Source organism: Coptis chinensis, chromosome 5, assembly GCF_015680905.1.
Source record: "Coptis chinensis isolate HL-2020 chromosome 5, ASM1568090v1, whole genome shotgun sequence".
NCBI lineage: Eukaryota > Viridiplantae > Streptophyta > Magnoliopsida > Ranunculales > Ranunculaceae > Coptis > Coptis chinensis.
The window spans coordinates 90,824,393-90,844,790 of record NC_141460.1 but is presented as its reverse complement, the minus strand read 5'-3'; positions in this window follow the sequence as shown (position 1 = coordinate 90,844,790).

Here is a 20,398-nt window from a genome sequence, read left to right as displayed (position 1 = left end):
GACGTGAACAATAAGAAGAGGGCAGCATTAAGTGTCATAATGGATGCTAACTTTGAGCCCATAAATTTTATTTGGTTATATCTAGCATTTCTAGTGCTGAAAGGAAACAGGTGGTATTGATGTATCATACTCTTATCCATAACCCACATGCTAGTTCAAAGTAATAGCATAAGTAATTCAACGGGATAAATTTTATATGTACTTGTGGGGACTGACATTAATGCTCTTAAACTAAACTCACACTCCAATTCAAGGTAAAGAAAGGATGCAATGAATCCAACACATGATGCCTTGTTGCATCCACATTGATGAGTTGAATTGCCTCCAAAATATTTGCATCGTTCATCATATGTACCTGCGAAAAGGAAGTGAAGATGCATGGTAAGTTTTGTTAAAAGAATTTGGTGAGCTTCCACTGTAGCACCCAACGCATACTACTCACAATGACACAATATGATTCCATTCAAGAACTGATATAGAACTATATCATTACAAAAAAACTGATATAGTAATATGTGGAATTACGCCCCCATGAGAAATTTCTAAACCAATTGTAATATATTGGGTGAAACGCTTAACAATTTCAGAGTAGTTGTTATCAAGATTTCATTGTATTCTTCGTCCATAATAGCTTGCATGTTTTGTTGATGTTGTTATGTTAGAATAACCCGCTACATAACCAATTATGAAGGTAATCGGAGGTTTCAGATAGAGGCAAAAAATAGTTATTTACTGATTAATGAACCTGCCTTCAAAAGTCACTATGTTAAAATCGATTGTGTATAATGAAGTGTTCCACCAATTGATATACCAAAACTTAGATATCTATCACTTGACTAGTAGTATTGATATAAACAATGCACAACTAATATCCACAATACCATTACTCCTAATACTATTTGTCATATATATAAGCTAAGCAAATGCATCCATAGCTTACATATTATCAATCTTCACAACCCGCTTATTTGTTATTATGAAGTGATTGAGGGCAAAATGGGAAGCCAAGGGGATATTTTTGTCTAAGTACATAAAAGATTGAGTTGGGGAGAAATACCAAATCCAACACAAAATTACGCACATAGACGTGGATAGTCTCAGAGAGCTTGAAAAGGGACTGCTATTATATAATTTTCTGGTGGACGGTTTCATTCTGGTGATCTTGCGGTGAAACACCCTGATGGCTATATAGAGATTAAGGATAGGTCCAAGGACATCATTATATTCGGGGGTGAAAATATCAGTAGCTTGGAGGTAGAGAGCTTTCTGTATCAACACCCCCCTTGTGTTTGAAGCATCAGTGGTCGCAAGACCAGATGAGCAGTTGGGAGAGTCACCTTGTGCCTTTGTCACATTGAAGCTAGAAGTAGATGGATCAAAGTCTAGTTCTCTGGCCGAAGATATCATGAAGTTTACAGTTAAACCAACCCAAAATTAGATCTGACTTCTTTTTCTCCACCAAGTGAAATCGACCCTTTCCTCCAGCAACCCAACTCCCTTACTCTCCAACACTTTTTTTTTTTAACTCTATTTTTTTGTCTTCACCATCATGACTACTGAAGAAGTTAATAACCCACCTTCTTTTCGTCATTACTCTGAGTTAAGTAAATATTTTTTTTTAGTAAGTAAACAAACCTTTTTAGTGTAGGTTTCTCAAGCAATCAATAAAACTGCAAAAGAGCGTAAGATCTCCCCTGAAAAATTCCTCACCAAACCCCTAGAGTCTAATGAGGTTGAAGAGAGAAATTAATGACTTCTCTAGGTGAGTGATTCGTTGATGCAGTGGCCAAAGTGTGGGGTTTAACAACACTTTGAAGTGCAAAGTAACCGGCTAAGATTGAGAGAGTTCGAGATGGCGAAAAGTTTTTTTTTTTTTTTTTACTTTTTCGAGGCTCAAAAGGAGTTAGTAATATTCCTGTTTTTTTCTCTCCTAATTTTTTGTGAGTAAAAAAAATCTGACGTGGACACCCTAAGAGAGCTTAAAAGGGGACTGCTATGATATATACTTGAAATGCCTAACTCTGTTACAGACATAGCATGCACTTCTTAAAAAAATTCCAAGCTACTCGGCATTTGTAATGCATACTACGTAAGTATGTACATAGTGTGGGTGTGGGTTGGCACTTCGTTAACTCAAAATGAGTGACCCTGCCTTAACTCTACAATCAATAACAATTAGCACAATACTTAAAGTGCTCATGGAACACTGTAAACCATATATTTATGTGTCCCTCGATGCTCTATAGTCTATACTAAATTAGAAATCACGTCCGAGTACGTAATACTTGTATTAAGTAAAAGCATATAAATAAAGATTAATAAGAAAAATAAATAAATAATTTTATCTTGATTAATTTGCAAACAAAAAACAAAGTAAATTGGGTAGAACAATCATTTGAGAAAAACTATATATATGCTAAGAACATGGCAAATGAGAAAAACATTAAGGTAGCACTATTAAATGAACTTCTTAACAAATAAAGAGAAAAAAATATATAAGGTAGCACAATTAAGGGGGTGTGTAATATGCAACTAAGAGGAGTCCTCCGAGATCAATTAATTAATATGCAATTGTATATCAAGTTGGTTACTTCAAAAGATTCCCAATCGACTACACAATACAATTCACCTGATGGCTAATCCATTCTAAAACAAATAGTATACCTAATTTACTTATTAAAAAAAAAGGAACACACAAATTAAGTATTGAAAAAAGTGTCAAATTATTTTTTCCATAACAGTGATGGACTCTAGATAAAGAAGTTTCTCCCACTTTCTCTCCCCATAAATCACATAGCCTTTTATGTTAGCGTCCATCAATTTATCTACAAATTTAATAATAGCAAAAAAAAAATTAAAATTAGAGATTCGTTACCTTGAAAGACAAACACAGTACCAATATCATTTTGGCAGCTCAACATGAGTAAAGAATTGTTTTTCATATACCCCCATCATTGGTTCCAAGTCAATACAAACAAAAAATCCTCTGGAAAAATAATAACAGTTGTTTGGAAAAATAATTACCTTAAGTGAACCATATGAAATATCTTCTATCTGGAATCCGTGAAACTTCCTCCTTACTCTTGCACAATAGAGAAAGGTATGTGTCTTCAACTGCAACCATGGCAAAACAACACCATCCATTTCAACAGGAAGAGAAGTAGATCTTGTAGAGCACCCAGCAGCTTCACTTTCCCCATAATGCAATATAAGGTATGTGTCTTCAACATTTGAAAGGAAATCATCTATGTATCTCTTTGCATCCTCGGTCAAACACTTGGACATCCAACCTCTACCATTATTCTGGTAAAGAAGGAAAAATACACCAGGCGTATCAGGAAAAAAAGAACCAAGTGAAGTAACGTTTACCACAGTTCAAATCCTTAAGTCTTGCTAGCAGCTCATAGTTCAGGATGGAAGATTGCGGTTTTTGAAATCAAGAACTTTAAAAGGCTCATAAAATAATTGGGCAAAAAAAGAGCCAATCAACAATGGTCGAACTAAAAAAATTTCATGTTAGATTTGTATCTATTAAATTTGGAATTAATGAGGATATATACTTGATATTGGAAGTCTATCAAAACCAAACATACATTTTCTTTAGGTAAAATCAGAATCAGTACTTGACTGCTTGTTTTTGTAGTAAAAATGTGTATATAGGGCTCAAAAATTCATTTGAATACTCCGTAGCCCACAAAATGCGTGTTTTTATTTGTATGTGGTAACAAACGAAAGAGTTAATTCCAGTATAATTGAATCAGTTCTTTGGAGTTAGATGTTTGTTCTTCAAAACACAAAATTCTCCAATCAGCTAGTTTTTCTTCGAAGAAATACCAATGCCCTAAGCTTCAAACATAACTAACAATTAAAATCAATCTAGATGTGTTATGAGAGGCCTACCTTTCTACCAAGTGACGACTTTTCTTGAATAGCAGGATTTTTCTCTCATAAGTGAAGACCTTGAATATCATGCACAGGAGTCCCACATCAGAAATGTTGCACTTATCGACAGTCACGAGGATGAAATGTGATGGGATGGGAAGATGAAGTGTTGTTTGGGTTTTGGAAAGAGGTGCGGTGGGTTTTAAAGTGTTTTGTTTGCCGTAAATTCTTTAAAAAAAAAAAAGATTCTCTGTTAGATGTTGTTTCTCTTTTTTTTTTTTTTTTTTTTTTTTTTTTTTTACTGCCGATTCATTGTTTCCTCTCTTTTTTTCTCACGATTGCTCATGACTATGTACTCATCGAGAGAATCTCAAGGGTGTTTTCATTTTAGTCATGGGTTTTTTTTTTTTTTTTTTTTTTGGGAACAGTCGTGGGTTTTTTAGGCGGGTTTCCATTCTAAGTGGGAGACATTTATCTTAGTTTTTTTCTCCATTTTTTTCGGTAATCCCTCTCCGATTTCTCGTGAGTAAAATAGGGTACTTAAAATTTGCCGGCGTGGACACCCTCATAGCAAAAAAGGGCTGCTATTATATATATATATATATATATATATATATATATATATATATATATATATATATATATATATATAAAGAAGTATATTTTTTAGTATTGATTAAAAATGACTAAATAAAGGACCAATCGGCCTAACACATAGGAGAGAAGATACCAAAATGAAGGTCAATCAAACAATCACTAATTCACTATAGTCCAAGTGGAGTTCTTACAGATAGATATTCATTTGAATACTTCGTGCAAGAGGTGAAAAACTAAATACAGGTAAGCAAGTTCAATTCCCTTGGAATCCAAAGTAGAATTTCAGAATCTAAGATATGAATCCACTATAACAGATACTACATCGTAATAGGTAGTTAAGACATGACATACCTAGAACTTTTGAAGTAGTGAGACGTTGGGTGGGATCAGTACAGAGCATTCTAGTGATCAGGTCCTTGGCGGATGCAGATATGTGATCAGATGGAAACTGCAAATTGGCATCCGATAGAATCGAAAATCCTCAACTTAGTCTTCCCCAAAATGGTGGCATCCCAATCAGAAGAATGTAAAGAATAACCCCACAGACTCGGACATCGGCCAGACTTAGTTGTAGCCCCCAGCTAATACCTCAGGGGCTATATAAAATGGACTTCCAACTGTCCCCTGTAGACTTTTCCCTGTTCATAAAAAAAACCAAATTGTTTACACCCCCACTACGCCTATTATAAGTTTGGGTTGATTCGATTCCCCCGCTTGCATATTATTGTGATTAAACTTGATATAAAGTGAGCTATGTTAAAGGGTTTTTTGCAGCTATCCTGCTCTTACTCTAAGCATACTCGAGCGTGCTGCCACTGTACTTGTCTATCTTGCTCTTGTTTTAAGTGGAACCCAAAGTGCTGCCACTGTACATGGCCATCTTGCTCATGTTCTAATTGTTGTCGGTTTTATCAGAAAAACAAAACTGGAGGAAAGTTCACTGGGTAATAGATAATGAAAACTACGTGTAGTTCTTATTTGTAGTTAAAAAGACCAATATGAAGCACACAAATCAGCAAAAAATAGATATGAGTTTTGATGATTTACAATCACTTAAGATAAATAAAAGATCCAAGCCTTGTAACTTATAAAACAATTGTCCAAATCCAACTCAAGGAAATCACTAAAGGCATTAAGCATAACGGTGACAATTGCAAAAAAAAATGGCACCCATATAAATTCCTCCATCTGTTATTCTTTGTTTATGTTTCATCTCGATGCGTGGAAGATAGTCATTCGCGATGAAAGTTAAGCGACAACAATGAGCTGAAATCAGAAAAGAACATGCAAGATGTTAGGATTGAACATTTAATAATATAGTTTCTTGTTCAAGAAAATTTGAACTTCGGAGGTCGAAGCCGATCGAGGTATGTTCTAATGGTTGTTAGAACAATGAATTATATTGGAACTTCAAGTAACTTCGGCTTCTACTTCCTTATAACTACAAGTATTAAAATGGGCTCACAAAGACAGACCATCTTTACATTACTTTCCTCTAACAGTCCACATCTTGAGCATGCATAGTGCCTATCGTCCAACTTTTTTCCTTCCACCCACAAATAGAGATCCAGATAGAATGTAGAAATAAATATTTCAAAGCAAACAATTGGTAAAAAGAAAAAAGGGTTATATTTCTTACGGTAAGCACTCCACTCTGTCGGTCAAAGCCAATATCCATTCCAATCCGACTGGCGGCAATTATGATAAATAAACTTTCTCTAGCCTGGTTCTTTACAATAGTCGACAATTTCAAGCTGGCGAGGAAAGCATGTCTTTGCTTAGAAATATGGAAGTACCAAACCAGTTTTCTGAAAATCTTTTTCCTAACTGCCATTGGCGATTGGAGGACCTCAACTAATCAATCTCTCCTTCCTCTACATCCGTTAAGGGTCCTCGAAAACTATTGGGCTCACATTCTTCCTCCTCCTCTTCGTCCTCTTTCATGTATAAGCCAAGTTGCTCCAAGGGGTTAGTACATCCTTGGAGCTTAAAGCCACCCATGCCATCTTCTGAGTGAATTGGACTTGTTTCATCTACAGAACAGGTTATCGTTGCGTCCAACTTTGATTTGTGTCGGGGGTAACTTTATTTTGGACTTGAAATCACAGATTTTGACTTAAAAGTCCTTCAAAAGAGTAATTGAGTTACATTTGACAAACTTAAATGAGTCTTCCGTGGATTAGGAAAAAATGGTAATTGTGTAGTGTTATGTCTCTGCGTATCTCTGTTTTGAGCTTGTTCATATTTCATGTCTTCATTGTGTTGAAAGAGTTTGCTAAACAACAATAATTTCACTGGCTGCTAACTCGAACACAACTGGACTTAATTTAGTTAAATTTCTTTGTCAGACAGAACTACGTCTGATATAAGCTAATGATGCATTACAAATTTTAGGTACTCACATCATTTTGAAGATATACACAGAGGAATTCCTCTTCATCAGCAACCATTCCCTTGAAAAGCAAGCTTTCAAAAGCTCTTTTTTGTTGACACCATACTCGGAAGTTATCGAAGCAGCAGGTGTTGGGTTGTTGGAACCGTCGAGCTTTGCTCCGGTGTCCGTTCACCACTCTACGTTACGAACGATGAAGAGGCGACAGCGCTTCGTCCATGGTAGCCTTCGCTTCGTGCAACTAACGCTGATGTCTGAAGAAGAAGCGCTTTCAGCTTCACCTAAGAAGCGGACTTCGCTCATGCTCGATAAAGAGGGCGCTTTCCATTCTATAAGCCGCCAGCTCAAAGCTCGAGTTGCGGCCCAAGCCCATTTTACTTCCCCTTTGTCTATGTACACCTATATAAAGGAAATAGATTAGGGTTTTGAAGTACAACTTTGAGAGATTCATTTCTAGGGTATTGTGGGAGCTCTGTTGAGCTAGGGTTTGAGTGAGGCCTCTTCTTATTGATTCTTGATCTCTTGTAAACTCTCCAATCTTTGATATAAAGGAAACTCGGCTCTTGTGTGTGGATGTAGGTAACATTTACCGAACCACCTAAATCTTTGTGTCTCTTTGCATATTCACTTCCATTATTATTGTTGCTATGAAGGGTGATGATAAGTTAGTGGTTTTGCTTTGTTGAGGTTGTTGTGATAACTACCAAAGTCTTGGGTGGGTGATTTCCTTGGTGTGAACTCCAAGTTGAAATCATTTGGGATAGAAAGTAACTAGATTGAGGTGTGACTTTCTAGTGAAATCTCCCAACAAGTGGTATCGGAGCACGGTTTTGAATCATTGGAACAAGGTGTGTGAGGAAAGACTCCACCTTTAGCACAGAGAGAGCTAGGTGTTTGAAGAAATTCCTCTGAGAAGTTCTCCACCGTTGTTTTGGTTCGATTAGTGGGAGTCATGACGACCGAAAAGGAAAGCTACAAGATAGAAGTTTGTGGAACAAACTTCGGCTATTGGAAGATGCAAATTGAGGATGTTCTCTATCAAAAGGATTTGATGGAAACATTGATAAGTGAAAAGCCCGAGGAGATTCCATAAGATAAATGGGATTTGCAAGATAGAAAGGCCTTGGCTACAATCCGATTGAGTCTTTTCGAAGTCGGTAGCCTTCAATATTAAGGCTGAGAAAGGCGGCGAAGTCTCTCATGGAGGCACTTACTACGATGTATGAACAACCCTCGACCCTTGAACAAAGTCTATTTGATCACCAAGCTATTTAGTATGAAAATGTTGGAGGGACCTCCTTCAGGATCACCTAAATGAATTCAACCAAACTAAGGACCAATTGGAGTCGGTTGAGATTACATTTAGTGATGAGGTACTAGCTTTGGCGATACTTGGATAATTGCCTCCAAGTTGGAAGGCGACTATGGCGGCTATTAGTGGCTCTGCGGGAATGACCAAGTTGAAGTTTGAGCACGTTGTTAGTATGGTACTAACTGAGGAAATCCGGAGACAGGATTGTCCGTCATCTTCGGGATCAACTTCAGGGTCGGCATTGAGCACTGAAAGTAGGGGAAGAAAGTCAAACAGGAGTCGTAGTAAGAAAAAGTGGAGGGGGAGATCGAAATCTCAAGCCTCCCAATTGCAAAGCGTTGAACACAAACCTCGAGACATAAGTGAAGTGGTGTGCTATAATTGTGGTAGGCCGGCCACTATAGCCCCAATTGCGGCACCAAGAAACAACAACAACATTAATAAGAACAAGAAAAAGAATCAAGAAGCTAATGTTGTTGAGATGGTAGATGGCGCTTTGATATGTTCGATGGAGCACAAGAAGGAGTCTTGGGTACTTGATTCCGCGCATCTTTCCATGCTACCTCACATCGAGAGTTCCTTGAGAACTACACGAAGGTGACCTTGGAACGGTCTTTCGGTGATGACCAACCTTGTGACATTGTCGGCAAGGGGTGATGTGCATATCAAGATGAATGGCTCGTCATGGTTATTGAGGGGCGTCGGACATGTTCGGTTTGAGGGAAGAATTTGATTTACGTGGGGCAATTGGCAAGTGAAGGATTTGTTCTGATCTTTCTTGGTGATACTTGGAAGGTCTCGAAGGGTTCATTGATTGTTGGAAATGGTAAGAAAGATGGTACTCTACATGACTGCACATGGTTGTGAGTCGATTGCCGTGGCACATGGCAAAGAGGATCGAATGTTTGGCACCGAACTTGGTCACATGAGTGAGAAAGGAATGAAAATCCTTCACTCTTACGGTAAACTCCCAAAGTTCTGATCGACTGAAATTGACTTACGTGAAGCGTGTATTTGGAAAGCGAAGCGGGTGAGTTTTGAGAGAATGGGTCGAACTCAAAGCTAGAAGGCTTGAGTTGATACATCTGAGATGTCAGGGGGCGGCTAATGTCTCTTCACTTGGCGGAAAGTCATATTTTGTGACTTTCATTGATGACCATACTAGGAAAGTGTGGGTCTATTTCTTGAGACACAAGTCGAAGTATTTGAAGTGTTCAAGACTTGGAAGGCCATGGTTGAGAATGAGACAAGCTTGAAAGTAAAGAAGCCGAGATCCGACAACGGTTGGAGAGTATGAGGATTCAGGTTTTAAAATCTTGTCTTGACAATGGCATCAAGATGGAAAAGACTTTGCCAGGGACACATCAGCGAATGGGGTTGCGGAGCGGATGAATAGAACAACGAGAGAGCTAGGTGTATCGCGTACACTAGCGAGGCTTACTTGGCCCATTAGGCGAGAAAAGTGTTAGCCTGACAGCTTACGATCAATAGAGGACCATCGGTGCCTTTGGATTTTAAGATTCGGAGGAAGTGTGGAGGCGGGAAGGATGTGAACCTTTCCCATTTGAAGGTGTTTGGTTGTGTGTCCTATGTTCACATTAGTGACCAAGCTAGAAGCAAGCTTGATGCTAAGTCACTAAAGTGCACCTTCATCGGCTATGGCGGTGATGATTTTGGGTATCGCTTTTGGGATGATCAAAATCGGAAAAATCATTAAATAGTAGAGATGTTGTGTTTAATGAAAAGGTGATGTATAAGGGCGGAGATGAAGCCTGAAACCAAGGAATCGGTGCAGAGAGAGGCCGAGTATGTTGAGTTGGAAGACTTCGATGTAAGTCGTGGTATAGTGGGAGCCCCACAGTCAGAGGATGATAGTAGTAGTGACTCAGAGAATGATGAGGATACTACACCACCGAGTCCATCTCCACCTCATGCCCCAAGGAAGACATCCAGGCCACATGTACCGAGTTCGAGATATCCGCCCTCCACCTATGTGAATTACTTGCTACTTACTGATGGTGGCGAGCCTCAATGCTATGATGAAGCATTAGAGGTGAGTGATGCAAGCAAGTGGGAGCTTGCTATGCAAGATGAAATGAAGTCCCTCATCTCTTGTGGCACGTGGGAGTTAGCCAAACTACCCATGGGCAAGAAGGCTCTACAGAACAAATGGGTGTTTAGAGTCAAAGAGGAACATGATGGTTCCCAGAGATACAAGGCAAGGCTAGTAGTCAAGGGTTTTCAGCGAGCGGCATTGACTTCGCGAGATATTCTCCCGGTGGTGGCCCGAATACTATTCGGTTAGTGTTGAGTATTGTTGCAAATGAAGATTTGTATCTTGGCGGTTGGATGTTAAAAGCGCCTTCCTCCATGGTGACCTAGTTGAGGAGATTTATATCACGACAACCCGAGGGTTTCATCGAGAAGGGTAAAGAGAATATGGTATCACGGGCTCGAAAAAGAGCTTGTATGGTTTGAAACAAGCCCCTAGGCGTTAGTACGGAAGTTTGATAACTTCATGCAAGGAAATGGCTACTATAAGTGCTGTGACCATTGTTGCTACTTGAAGAGGTTCGACTCGGCTACATCATCTGTTGCTATATGTTGATGATATGTTAGTAGCGAGTTCTGATATGTCAGAAATTGGGAGATTGAAAGAGAAGTTAGCAAGTGAGTTCTCTATGAAGGACTTGGGTGCAGCGAAACAGATTCTAGGGATGAGGATCAGAAGAGATAAGCCCGAAAAGGTATTCGAGGTTGTCTCGGTGAGTATATTGAGAAGGTATTGAAGAGGTTCGGCATGGGTAGTCTTGAAACCAGTTTGCACACCTTTGGCAGTCCACTTCAAGTTGTCCAAGGAACACTCTCCCAAGACTGTTGAGGAAAGAAACTTCATGGCTAAGGTACCATACGCCTCTGCCATTGGAAGTCTTATGTATGCCATGGTTTGCACGCGTCCGGATATAGCCAGCGATTAAGCCGTCGATGGAGATTTATGTCTAATCTGGCAAGCAACATTGGGAAGCCGTGAAGTGGATATTGAGATATCCGAGAGGTACTACAGAGAAAATGCCTATGTTATGGAAGGGTGTTGTGAACCCGCAAGGGGGGTATGTGGATGCGATTTTGCGGGGAGAAGTAGATCGCGAAGAAGCACTCTTGGTTATGTCTTTATGGAGTGCTACTGCGATGAAGTTAGATTTCTCGATTCTGAGAAAGATTGTTGCTTTGTCTACCACGAAGCGAGTATGTGGCGTTCTGAGGAGGCAAGCAAAGATGATGATCCGGTTCTGAGGGGATTGATGGAAGAGCTTGGGATGAAGCAAGAGAGAGTGTGTTACCGTGATAGTCGTCGAGTGCTATACATCTTGCCAAGAATTCCGCCTTTCATTCTAGGACCAAACACATTGGTCTCCGGTATCATTTTATCCGATCTCTGTTGGAGGATGAGGTTTTGGCACTTGAGAAGATCCAAGGGAGTGAGAATCCGGCGGATATGTTTGACCAAGGCCGTGCCTCTTGAAAGTTGAAGTTGTGTTCAACCCGGTGGGTCTTCTTGCTTGAAGACCATGATGGATGAGCCGAGTGTTTCTTTAGTTTTTTGGATTTGGATTGAGTTGTTACAATTGAGATGTGATGTGCATGAAGAATCTCGAAGGTTCCAAGTGGGAGATTGTTGGGTTGTTGGAACCGTCGAGCTTTGCTCCGGTGTCCGTTCACCACTCTACATTACGAACGATGAAGAGGGCGACCCTTCGTCCATGGGCCCCTTCAGCTCGTCTCGTGCAACCGCTATGATGTCGAAGAAGAAGAAGGCGCGCTCGCGCTCACCTAAGGGCGGACTCGCGCTCATGCTCTAATAAAGAGGGCGCTCGCGCTCATCTATAGGCGCGCCCGCGCTCAAGCTCCAGAATTGCGGCCCAAGCCCATTTTACTTCCCCTTTGTCTATGTACACCTATATAAAGGAAATAGATTAGGGTTTTGAAGTACAACTTTGAGAGATTCATTTCTAGGGTATTGTGGGAGCTCTGTTGAGCTAGGGTTTGAGTGAGGCCTCTTCTTATTAATTCTTGATCTCTTGTAAACTCTCCAATCTTTGATATAAAGGAAACTCGGCTCTTGTGTGTGGATGTAGGTAACATTTACCGAACCACCTAAATCTTTGTGTCTCTTTGCATATTCACTTCCATTATTATTGTTGCTATGAAGGGTGATGATAAGTTAGTGGTTTTGCTTTGTTGAGGTTGTTGTGATAACTACCAAAGTCTTGGGTGGGTGATTTCCTTGGTGTGAACTCCAAGTTGAAATCATTTGGGATAGAAAGTAACTAGATTGAGGTGTGACTTTCTAGTGAAATCTCCCAACAGCAGGGTGGCTCTTTCTCTTGTCAAAAGGGGTGCTGAGTTCTTGCCGGTCAGATCTTAACATTCTACTTAGTTAATTTGACAGAATTGACAACTAAAAATGCGTACAAAATTTATAATTCAAATGATAGGAATAGAATGTAATTGGTTGAGTTAGGAAATCTTACTTCTTGCAAGAAGTCTGCAACCCCTTTCTTTCGGGACATCTAAAACCCTTGGCTTCAAAGAACTTCGAGCACGCGTTCTCAGAGGACCTTGGTAGACGATCATCCGTCTGAAAAGAAGAATATCATCGAAAAGATCATAAGTTTACGGTGTTGGTGGAGCTTTTCTCAATTCGTGGTCGCGGAGAGAAAGAAGGTTTTCGGAGACTCGTGGGGTTTAGACTCTTATTTGTGGGGGACTCGTCGTATAATTGAACTTTTTCCCTCTCCTGATTTCTCGTGAGTAAAAATGGTACTTAAAATTTGCCGACGTGGACACCCTCACATACCAGGAAAAGGGACTGCTATTAAATATATATAAAGATTATGCTGAAATATGAGGGTTTGGTGAAATTACATATATTCACATAATCATGTACCTATAATGTCACCCTTGGAGGATACATTCGTATATACCTTTTTCTTTTGTTTCTCATTCAAAAGGTTTTGTGGATACTCAAGGCCAAATAGCCAGTATTTCGTTTTCTCAAGGCATAGTATATAATTTGAAGCTGACATATAAAGTTTGGAATTCAAGCTGACAGAACCAAAATATAAAGAATTGTTGCAAAGCATTGTCGCAACTGGTTCGATGCATGAGGTCCCGCGATCCCACCAGGCCTAGTTTGATTTTGTCACACAAGATAGAAGCAGGTGTCTAGGCATGAGAAACAAGCAGAAGTACAGTGATGTTCATCAATCTTGTTCTGCCTCCTCACTCTTGTTCTGCTGCTCCTCACTGGTACTCTTTTTTTTGGGTAATTCCTCACTGGTACTTGATATCACTGTTGCTTGTTTTGACTTTTTGACTTCCTCACCATCTCTAGCGCTAGGATCCATTGTTCTTTTGATCCAAACAAATTAACTATGTACTCATTCTCATATTTATTAGTCCAGATTCTCAAATTTTGCTTGGGAATAAACACATTCCTAATTAATTAGACGAGATTCCCTAATATCGGAACTTAATTACTTAATTTTCCTACAAGTTTGATTACTTGCTTCTCAAGCTTTCTCTTGAATAAGAATCTCATTGTAATGAACGGCTATAACTCAAGAAACATTGTAATGAACGGCTATTACAATGTTTCTTGAGATAAGTGAAGATAAACTTAACCATATCTATGTACCACAGGAAATATTGTAGTGCCTAGACCACCTGACTCCATCAATATTTTTTTTTTTGAAAGTTAAGTAGTTGGGATTATAGGGCCTCCCCTGCTTTCCATTAATATAAAGATCTATAGTACACTTTCCCATCCATATCTTCCCTTACAAGTTTAGAAAGAGTTTCAGTAAGAGGGGTAGAAAACAACATTACACAAGGACCTGTATCCATACCAGTACTATACAGAGAAGCCAAGTGGTCTGCAACCATATTTGATTCTTTATATATGTGCTTAAACTCTATCACTTCAAACAATGGAATAAGAGTCAAAATTGCAATAAGAATATTCAAGCAATACCAAGGTGGTTGTTCCGAACTTTTTATAGCTTGTATTGCTCTGATTGAATCTAACTCCACATCTACTCTTGAGTACTGCAACAAGATGCAAGCATTCAGTCCTTCTTTAATGGCCAGTAACTCTTGGTATATAACTGAAGTATTCGAGTTAAACCCATATATATTACTTTATGCACAAGTACGTAGTCCAAAAATCTTGGAAACTGTCCTATATCAGTATATATCTTCTCTAGGCATTGTTTTTTTCAACACTCCCTCTCTATATATATATTCATTTCTTTAAACGTTTTTTCTCCTTAATCCTTTGCGATTCCTTATTAAGTTACTAGGTCTATTATTCTCGACTGTATTTTGTTATTCATCATTGATCGAAGTTGCTTGAAATATTTTATCTAAGATGTATTTATCAACAATGGAGGACATATTCACATATATGGAAGGCGGAGGTGAGAGTGTCTTACAGAATTTGTTGAATAAACGTTTTCGACGACACAAGAAGATTTTACTGCATATTGTATTGATGAAGGTGAGAAACAGAAAAATTAAGGGAAATCCATAAACAATGATCAAGAAGCTCTCATCATATCAAAGCCCATTGTATCCGCAAAGAGTTCATACAAGTATACAACCGACTCTGGACACGGAAGGACAATTGGACAGACATAAGGACTGACTTGGTACAATTTACATCCAAATTATACTTTCCCAGTTCAGCAAGAAGGTGTGCATGCTGGGTAAGTTCCCTCGGACAATAAACCAAAAGACAAAAAGCAAAAGACTTCTTCAAAGCATCAAGCTCCAACAGAAGACTCTCGACTTGCCAATGCAGATCAATGTTGAAACCTCTATCAAGCCGCACAAGGAACCATCAGTAAATATTCAAAACAAGAAGCGAATTGGATCATCGGTAAGTATACAAAAGAATTCACCAATAGGAAACCTTGTTCTAGCTAATTTTTATATTGAGGCATGCATGTACGTGTCTCGCCTTTAGCAATGGCTTAAAGAAAATCAGCGAGTGAGTTGATAAATTAGTAAGTCCTATACTTCTATGATATGGCACTCAGTTAATAATTGATTAAAGAAAATTTTGGTTCTGAATTTCTATAGACCACATTGATCTCTGGTTAAAGCATGCACACTATCGCATAGGACATACTATAATCAATAGGAGACCGGATCTCCTCCCAGTACACAGTAGGCCACTGGGAATAAACCTCGGTTCCCAGTTGGTTTCGACGCTTGCTCTCAAAATGAAGCTTAGCTTGCATTAATTTTTAGGCTTTCTCTTCATATGACACTATATATTACTGTTCTTGGTTACAGTATTTAATCAATTGTGTATGTGTACTGCAAGCAAGACAAATAAAATTTGGGTCGATAGATTACGAAGAGTGGAAATCCGTCTATGAACCTGTACAAATTAGAAAGAAAGACAAATTTAAATCAGGTTGTGGAATTAAGAACCAAGTTAAATCATGTGAAGAATACAATAAGTTGAACGCAATGGAAATAAGGAAGAAGCCAACTAGCGGAATGTAGGTGTGGGAAATCTTAACCTTGCACAATTAGTCAAACTTAAAGATCAGGAAGAGTGTATCGTATGGGCATTCTTCTTCAAAATATCTTACATATTGGACTTTGTGTTCTTTTCGGTAGGCAAAGTTGATTAGCATTGAAATCAAGTTAATTTAGTTCATTATATGTTACATTCTACTGCATGGAAATACGCCAATAATGCAATGGCAGTTCCATAGTGAAAGAGTTATGGCATCTGCAACGAAGGCGTTGGCAATTTAAAGAACATTGTCTTTGTGCGAAGTAATGTCAAAAATGGAAAGCTCATCAGCCCATCAGAGTGGTATGGATCTCCGATCCCAACATGTGTATCGATCTTTCTTGGCTATTAATGTTCAATTACTTATGGGTTATGGGTCAGTCATATTGACACCACCAATTTTGACCCCAAGAACAAGTCGATTACCACTTAAATAAACTATCTATGCAGCCTGGGAGAGCCAGGGAGTCATCTCCCATACGTTTGCATATTTTATTTTATTTTGGTTTATCTTTTCATGGCCGAAAATATCAGTCGAAAAATCGATTTTTTGCCGATATTTATCATTTTTTCAGTCTACTGATTTCAAAACATTTGAAATATCGGCTCTAAAATTAAATTAATTTTAAACCGATATATACCGATATAAAGATATATATTGGCGATATATTCTGATATATTCGATATATATCGTTTGACTTGGTTGGACAGCTTGACTTTTGACCGATTTTGTTGACTGTTGACTGATATGTCCCGATATATATCATCGTTATATATTGGTGATATTTCCGATATATCCTTATTTTTCGATTTTTTTTTTAATATTATCACCAAAATAGGCAAAAATAATATATCGATCTAATTTTTCGATTTTTCCAATATATATCGGTTTTGGGAGGGTCCAAAATATCTTCAAATCCCGAAACTTTCAACCATATTTCTTCTCATGTGGTCCCTAGGGGTCTCAATAATTCTCTTTCCTTTTCTTTTGTTCAACCCCACCTATCAAATAGTAATAGGTCTAACTAGGGAATTACTGAGGGGATACAAATCCAATGGTCACCAACGGGCCCTAAGCGGGTTGAAGTGTCATGTGTCTTAAGCTACCATATCATCCCAATTCGTTAGGGTCACTTTTTACGGGTCAACATGGGTCGGTGTAAATTATCATTTTAACCCAATTTCACCCGTCACTATAAAAACTTTCTAATTCTCAACTCTTTGTAATATATTTTTAATTAAAATAACATAGAGAAAAAAAAATATAATCAATCAATTAAAATAAACAAAAATAAAAAAAAACTTAAACTAAAACCCAAAACCCAAAACCATATCCTCAGAATTTGAAACTTTTTTCCTCGTGATTTATCATTTTCATAAATTGATTATTTTTCATAAGATTTTAAAATGAAGATGGGATCAATGAGTACAAAACAATAAAATATAAACTAAAAGAATATCTAAAATTAATAACCAAAAACACCCTTGAATGATTAATATTCTCCAAAATTTGAAAGTTGAATTTAAACTTTTGATATTTGCATTTCGATATTCAAACTTGAATATTTGAAATTGATGTTGAACTCATAAGTTTGTGTTCATATCTCCCAAATTTCTACAAAAGTTCAATAGTTTAAAAATATAAACAAAATACAAAAATATTAGAGTTAGAGTTTATATCTATTACTTCTTCCTTTAAAATGATAATATAATTATTTTGTCATTGTCAACGGCTTTTTACACGGTGAGGGGTCGAGGGCTTAACTTAGGGGTCGGGTTTGAGCATAGAACCTCCCATTAGCCCCATGGACCAAGCGTTTAAATTTGGCTATACGGGTACTGGGATGGGTTTGGACTTGGTTTGGGTTTTTGTGAAATGACCGGATACCCTACCGGATGATGGGTCAACGGTTTTTTTTTACACCCCTATGTGGTCCCATCCAAACCACAAAACCTTTCCTACCTTTTTCTCTCGGTCCCCTAATTCTCTTTCCTTTTCTTTTGTTCCATGCCCCACCTATCTAATCACGGGGCATACACATGCTCATAACTAACTAGAGAATTACTGAGGGTCACCTAAACTAAAAAGAACATAAAACCCAAAAAAATAAAAACAACTACAAATTAAATGTTTTTTGTTAGAATTTAACAGAGATATCACACTAACTTAACATTTTATTGAGCCATAGAGAATGAGATAGAGAGAACTCTTATTCCTCGAGGTCATTCTGAATGGGAGGAGGTTACCTTTATATACAACTAGATAACCTCCTTTCTAAGATAAAGGATTAACAGGATAAATAGTAAGATAGATGATAATCAGGATAAACACCAAGATAGATGATTATCAGGATAACACATATCAATGGTGGGCATCCATATAAGCCCATGGATTTCATAACACTCTCCCTTGGATGTCCACCATTCTTGTGGAAATTATGGTGAATGCATCTTTTGTAGCATTCTTCTAGATGCTCTATAACTATCCAATGACAGTTGCCTCATTAAAACCTTGCTAAGAAAAACCCAGTGGGAAAAACCAAAGCGAAGGAAAAGAGTACAACATTACTCAGAATCATTGTGACTTGCTTAATATTACCTCATTAAAAACTTTAGTATGAAAACCCAGTGGGATAAAACCTAGATAAGGGAAAATAGTACAGTGCATATGTCATGGGACACATTCTTCAGGATGCTCCTCCTGTTTTATTACTCCCCCTAATAAAGACAAGTCTTTATATGGTGTGGTGGTGAACTCTACGCATGCCGATCCCATATACAAGCTTTTGAAATGTATGATTCGGTAGTGATTTAGTGAAGAGATTAGCAAGGTTGTCACTGGAATGAACTTGCTCGACCTTAATCTGCTTCTTCTTCTGAAGCTGATGAGTGTAAAAGAATTTTGGCGCAATGTGTTTTGTCCTGTCTCCTTTTATAAATCTTTCTTGAATCTGGGCTATACAAGTTGCATTATCCTCATAAATAATGCTTGGAACACCTGTTATATAAGGTAATTGACAAGAACTACAAATATGCCCAATTAATAACCTTAGCCATACACATTTACGACTAGCTTCATGAAGAGCTAAAATTTCAGAGTGGTTAGAGGAAGTTTCCACTAAAGTTTTTTTAGTGCAATGCCAACAAATGGCAGCATTACCACTAAGAAATGCATACCTGTTTGGGAGTGACCCTTCTGATGGTCAGATAGATAACCAAAGACTGCATAGCCAACTAGATCATAGTCATTAGTGGAACCATAAGAATAAAATAGTTTCATACAAGTTATTTCATAAAAATATCTCAATATGTGTTTGACATCATTCCAGTGTCTAAGTGTATGTGCACAATTATATCTTGATAAGAAACTAATAATAGAAAATGCAATGTATGATCTTGTGCACGTATTGTGCTAGATATATAAATGCACCAATTACACTCAAGTATGGTACTTCAGGACCCAATACTTCTTCATTTTCTTCTTTGGGGCAATATGGGTCTTTCTCTGTATTCAGTGACCGGACGACCATTGGGGTACTTAATGGATGTGCCTTGTCCATATAAAAATGTTTCAAAACATTTTCGATGAAATTAGTCTGGTGGACTAATACACCACTAGAACTTCTCTCGATCTGTAAGCCGAGACAAAGTCTTGTCTCCCCAAGGTCTTTCATCTCAAATTCCTTTTTTAGGTATTGAGCAGTTATCTCGAGCTCTTCCGGAGTTCCAATCAAATTTATGTCATCCACATAAATGGCTAGTATTGCAAATTCATTTAAAGATTTCTTTATGAAGACGACATGGGAAAATTTTATTGTTTGCATACCCTTCCTTAGACAAATATTCACTAAGACAATTATACCACAATCTTCCGGATTGTTTCAAACCATACAATGAACGTCTTAGTTTAATTGAGTATGTACTTCTTGATTTTGCTTCAGGCAAACCAAATCCTTCAGGGATTTTCATGTAAATATATTTGTCTATGTCCCCATACAAGTAGGCAGTCACTACATCCATGAGTCTCATATCTAAGCTTTCAGAAACTGCTAAACTTATTAGATATCTGAAAGTTGTAGTGTCCATAACAGGAGAGTATGTTTCTTCATAATCAATCCCAAGTTTCTGTAGAAAACCTTGTGCCACAAGACGTGTCTTATATCGAGAAATTTCATTTTTCTCGTTTCGTTTCCAAACAAACACCCATTTGTAACCTACAGGGTTAACACCTTCTGGGGTTTGTACTATAGGTCAAAATACACCACGTTTATTGAGAGACTCTAATTCGGCTTTGATAGCAACTTCCCATTTTGGCCAATCAGATCTTTGTCGACATTCTTTTATACTATGCGGTTCAGTATCATCATTGCCCTTGGATATTTCAGTAGCTACCGTATATGTAAATACGTCATCGATGGTCATATCCTTTCTGGCCCACACTTCTCTCGAATACGCATAGAATATTGAGATCTCATCATTTTCTGGTACCAGTTCCTCTTCAGGGGTTTCCATAGTTAATTCGTTCATAACATCTTCCGGGGTTTTAAAGGAAGTGGGCATTTCGTGCATAACCTCTTCTGGAGTGTTTTGCACAACCTCTTCTAGAGTATTACTAGGGCATAAT